A 5,543-nucleotide genomic window follows, 5' to 3' on the forward strand; every position below is an offset into this window, starting at 1 on the left:
CACAGCTGAGGGCTCTGCTCCACAGGGCTGATGTCAGCAGCACCAGTGTGACGTCACAGCTGAGGCTCTGCCCCACAAGGCTGGAGTCAGCAGCACCAGTGTGACGTCACAGCTGAGGTTCTGCACTACAGGGCTCAATCTGAGCTGCTGTGCTGCTTCCCTTCTGAGCAACAGGCACTTTCTCTCATCTGTGAGTGTGTTGTAGTTTTTATTTTTCCTAAATAGAAGCTGTAATGAAGGGAGCAAAAGAAACACTTGAAATACAGGCCCACAAGAACAAGGCAGTGGGGCAGCGGCGCTCGTACAAATATGGCGCCACATGTTCTGCATCCTGTCCTCTGAAATGTGGTAATAAATGTCACTAAATAATTTTCAAAAACCCACCAAAAATTCTACAGATAGTTACTACCTGTTTTCTTGTAGTATGTGTTATGAGTTCAGTGGTCACTGGAGTTTAGAATGGACTAGAGGTGGCAATGTGGGTGTCAGAATAAGCATTCATGCATAAAACGCAAGTTTTGCTAAACTTCACACGAGGAAATCACAATCTCACTGAACCTGCTTCTTTGTTTCTGAAATGCAGTGGGCAGGCTAGAAGGAGCGAACTAGTTAACATATGGAGAGGGGCCAGGAAGCTCCCCTCCACCCATGGACCATGCTCTTCAACCTAACTTGAATGCATTTCAATCACATGCAATTGTTGATCTCTCTAAAATTCACAGAAAACCAGTGCAAACCCTAAAGTCCAGATTCAATAACAGAATCCAGCATGCTCCAGGTTTCTGGAGGGCAGCACAGTGCTCTGTCTCATTGGTCTCTGTATCCATCAGTGCCCAGTGCATGAAGCACATTAGTAGATACTCAATGAATGTCTAGGGAATGCAGGAATAAGCAGCCACTAAAGGGTGCAAACTCTGGAGTTTCTACTCATTCCCTCTATCTTGCTCCTGAGTAACTCATGGGCATCTATTTCCCGAGAAATGTTTGTTTGCTTTGAACCTCACTGAAGAAGCTGGCAGAGGAAATGAAGCAGCCTAAACCACCATCACTTGTTCAACTTGTGCTTATGAAACAGTTTGTAAGGTTGAAAAAAAATGTTAGATGACAGATAGATAATTCCAGCTTAAAAATGCAAGTTTAGTATATAAGCTAGTAAGTTAACATAGCCAGTGCATGTTAAGTATTTATTAAGTGAATAGAAGATTAGCAAACTGCGAGGCTGAACCCATGACTCTGAAAATTTTAATGTATGCCTTATTTATTTAAACCTGGTGAAGGAGTACTGAACTATTCCATTCACCAGAGAGTATGTGCTTGGTGGCTTTAGTCAAGAAAAGTATTATTTTGGGAAAGAAAACACTTTAAAGACTCTGATTATCATTCCACCACTTTACAAAGTAACAGGCACTCTGATGTCTTCTGGGGCCTGGCATGCTGGGACTTTTCCCTGGACTCTGCCATGACCCAAACTGGTCAATTCAACATCACTTTTCCTTTATTTTATTTTTCAGACAGGGTCTTGCTAAGTAGCCCAGGCTAACCTGAGATCCTGTCTCAGCCTCCCAATTCTGGGATGGCAGATGTGTGTCTCGATGCTCAGCTGTTGTCTTTTCATTTGAGTTTAATTTATCATACCCTGTCACTGCTTATCTAAGTATTTTAAGGTACTTATAAAAAAATTAAGAAAGTAAAGATACAAAGAAATAGGGAGAAATAAACATCCCATAAAAATACAACTTAGAGGTTATTTACATTTTGGCATATTTCCTTTAAATCATTTTCTGTAATTTTTCTGTTTATATATCTATGTATATGTATACTTATGTGCATATATAAACTATACATGTAAAAACAATAAAAACCACAAGTTTATATACATCCATATACAATAAAGAGCTCGAGTCTTATATAATACTATATTCTGTAAAAAACTGTCTAGGGGCTGGGGAGATGGCTAAGTGGGTAAAGTGTTTGGTGCACAGTGAAGACCTGAGTTCAAAGTTTCAGCAGTTCAGATTCCTGTAACGTGTATAAAAGATGGCATGGTGGCATGTATCTACAATTCCAGTGCCAGGGAAACGCGGACAGATGGAACAGAGTAGTTCAATGGCTTGTCATTCGAGCTTCCAGACAAGATATAAAGCAGAAAACAATAGAGGAGGACACCCAGTGTTGACCTCTGGTCACAGGATGGACAGTGACAAGAATACCTACACACCTACACACACCTACAGACACACACACAAAAATTCTGCCTAAATATTGTGCCATTGAGGAATGTTCTAATTTACTGAACTATTCTAGTGAATATACAATTGGTTTTCATTTTCCTTCTATTGAAAATAATACGACATTGACTTTTTGGATCTAAACCTTCACCTACATCACTTCTTATTTTTATGGGATTCATTCCTTAAAGGGGAACTTGAAAATCTAAGAGCATAGCAATCCCTCTCCCTTATTCACTGGGAAAGACTGAAGACACCCCACCCCAGAACAGGTGAAAACACAGTACAGAATCCTATATATATATTTATCCTTTACATACACATCTTTGATAAAACTCAATTTTTAAATTAGGCACAGCAAAATTAAATTATAATAAACATGTCTTAGATTTTCTACTGTTGATAAACACCACGAACAAAAGCAGCTTGGGGAGGAAGGGTTATTTAATCTTAGTTTACAGCCCATAATTCAGGGAAGCCATAGAGCAATGCCACTTACCGGTTTGCTCCTGTTCCCTGTAGCTTGATCAGTTTGTTTGCTTATAACGGCCCAGCCCAGGTGGTACTACCCACAGTGAGCTGACCCTCCACATCAATCATCAATCAAAGAAGTGTTCCACGGGCTTGCTACAGGTTGATCTAGCTGGGGCATTTCCTGAACTGAGGTCCCCTCTTCCCAAAAGAAGCTAGCTGGTGTCAATTTGACATAAAATGAGCCAGGAAAAAATGGAATGATTGAAACAATATACTGTTAAAAATGATGTTGGAAATTATGGCACTACATGGCCCAGAAACCTCAGCACATACTTTTTTTTTTTAAAGATTTATTTATTTATTTATTATGTATACAGTGTGCCAGAAGAGGGCACCAGATCTCATTACAGATGGTTGTGAGCCACCATGTGGTTGCTGGGAATTGAACTCAGGACCTCTGGAAGAGCAGTCAGTACTCTTAACCTCTGAGCCATCTCTCCAGCCCCAGCACATACTTTTTCCTTCTTTATAAATTTGAGAAGTCCTACCTTTTCACTTAAAGGGTTTACTTTACAGCTTTTCTGTGGAGACACCCAAACTGTTAGTAACCTTTATCTTTAAGCTACTACTAAATAAAATAAGAGCTACATATGCATAAGCATTGCAATAGATAATCTGCTTGTACTAGAGGGCTGCCGGGCAATGGTTGGGGCACGGAATAACACCCAGAGGTTGGAGATGCTGCACAAAGGGAGGATTCCTTTCCTAGATGGGACAGTGTAGCGTAACACAGTATTTCCTCACATGACTCAAAACACTGTGCAATTTTAAATTTATGACCTGTTAATTTCTAGAAGCATCCATTTAATATTTTTAGCTCACAGTTGACCTTATCTGACCCAAACCTCAAAAACTTTGAATGAAGTGGAAACTATTGAATCAACATTTTAAGATAAACATATTTGAGGGTGGTTGTGGTGATCTGTACTTCCTGGGTGTAAGAGCAGCTTCCTCAAAGCACTGAATATCAGCTGTTAACGTGAATTTGATGGCTAGAAAGTAGTAATTGTTTAGATGTGTATATTTTTGACTACTGAGGTAGGACTTTTTCCTTATTTGGTTCTTGTGAATTGTTTATTCCAACCACTTTATTCTTTACATGTTAGGAACAGCTCTGTGCTTGTTAGTTTGTGTGAATTCTTAATATTAAGGGTATTTTTAAAATGTAATCAATAGATACTTAGTTTTAAGAAAGCCTACCAAGAGGTTGAAATTGAAATTTGCTTTAATTAACTTTTTCCTCACATCACTTCTAAAACTTCTAAATTTAGAAAGGCTGTTCCCCTTCCCACCTCAAAGACTACAATCTCTGATGACTTAATTTTGACAACTTATTCTTCAATGATGTAACATTTATTATTACAGGGCATAAGGTAAGAACATAAGCAAATTATTTTTTTTCTAGAGTTATTTCACCATTTTTGTTCTTTTTGCTGGATCGCATGGGCATTCTACTCTGTAGTTTGACATAGCTACATGGGGTCTAAATAGAGGGAGAACATGACTCTCCAAGGTATGGTTGAGGGAAGGTTTTTACTGTAGACTTGAGGGAGGGTACAGCCAGAGGCATCTGGAGGAGTCTAGGGCAGGGGAAGAAAGCAGTAGGCCAAATAAGGCCATGGGGGAGGAGGGCAGCAAGAGAAGAAGAGAAAACAGAGAGGAGAGCAGAGAGAGAGATAAGAGATGGGGGGGGGGTGTCAAGAGAATTCATGGCAGAAATTGAATGGCCTCTCATAAGAATGAGATGCTGGAGGAAGGGAAGCCCAAGAGGTGCAGAAGTTTAGGGGAAAGGGTGGGGTGAGAAGATCCCCAGGGCCTGAGTGATCCTGGACGCCAGCAAGCACGTTGGTGAGCTAATAGACACCATAGACAGCCATCTGTCCTCAGTTCCTTTTAGACCTGACAGAACCCATGGCTCAAGCCCCCACCAATGCTTGCCAACTCACCTCACCCTATTTAACATTGCCTTCATGATATCAGATAAAAGAAAATCTTAAGACAATCTTTCTCACTGGAGGCATGGTCTCGGTCTCCTGTATTCCTTCCATCCTTCCCTTCCTCTGAAAAGTTCTATAGTTCTGCTCATATGGGTTCTTCATGGTTCTGGGTGAGAGAGAAGGACTGGATATTCCTGGAAGTCAGTATGACTGCGTCAAATGTTCAACAAGAATGAACGGTTAAAGAAGGCATGTTTGCCTCAAACTCATACATTTAAAAATGACAAAAAATGCAAAAGTAAATGTATTTCTGGGTTCTGGTAATTTCCTCCTTTTTTGGCTGAATCACATACACCAGGGTCTTGCCAGGCCTTTTATGTCCTGTAGCCACTAGAACTTGACAGCTGCCTAGGCTAATTTCATAGAGATGACAAACATGGTTTCTGAAGAGCTTCAGTGTGCTTTTCCAAGTACTATGGAGTGAACGCCACAGCTAGAACAGATCTACTAAGAATGTTTCAGAGAGTGAGGACTTTATAAAATTTGATGTCAATGTTTCCACATCAATGAAAAATATCTGACTTATATGTAGCTGTGGTATTTGAATGAGAATGGTCCCCATAAGGTCTCCAGTGGTGAGACTGTTTGGGAAGGACTAGGAGGCTGGCTTTGCTGGAGGAGGCGTGTCACTGCGGGTGGGCTTTGCTGGAGGAGGCGTGTCACTGCGGGTGGGCTTTGCTGGAGGAGGCGTGTCACTGCGGGTGGGCTTTGCTGGAGGAGGTGTGTCACTGCGGGTGGGCTTTGCTGGAGGAGGTGTGTCACTGCGGGTGGGCTTTGCTGGAGG

At 41.1% G+C, this 5,543-nt stretch overlaps 1 protein-coding gene across 3 annotated transcripts in view; it reads right to left on the bottom strand.

Moving 5' to 3' along the window:
* Positions 1-5,543, bottom strand: part of Zc3h12c (zinc finger CCCH-type containing 12C) — a 55,780-nt gene that overhangs the window by 9,144 nt on the left and 41,093 nt on the right. The gene's annotated exons all lie outside the window — the stretch shown is intronic.

This window comes from Microtus ochrogaster, chromosome 5, assembly GCF_000317375.1.
Source record: "Microtus ochrogaster isolate Prairie Vole_2 chromosome 5, MicOch1.0, whole genome shotgun sequence".
Taxonomy (NCBI): Eukaryota; Metazoa; Chordata; class Mammalia; order Rodentia; family Cricetidae; genus Microtus; species Microtus ochrogaster.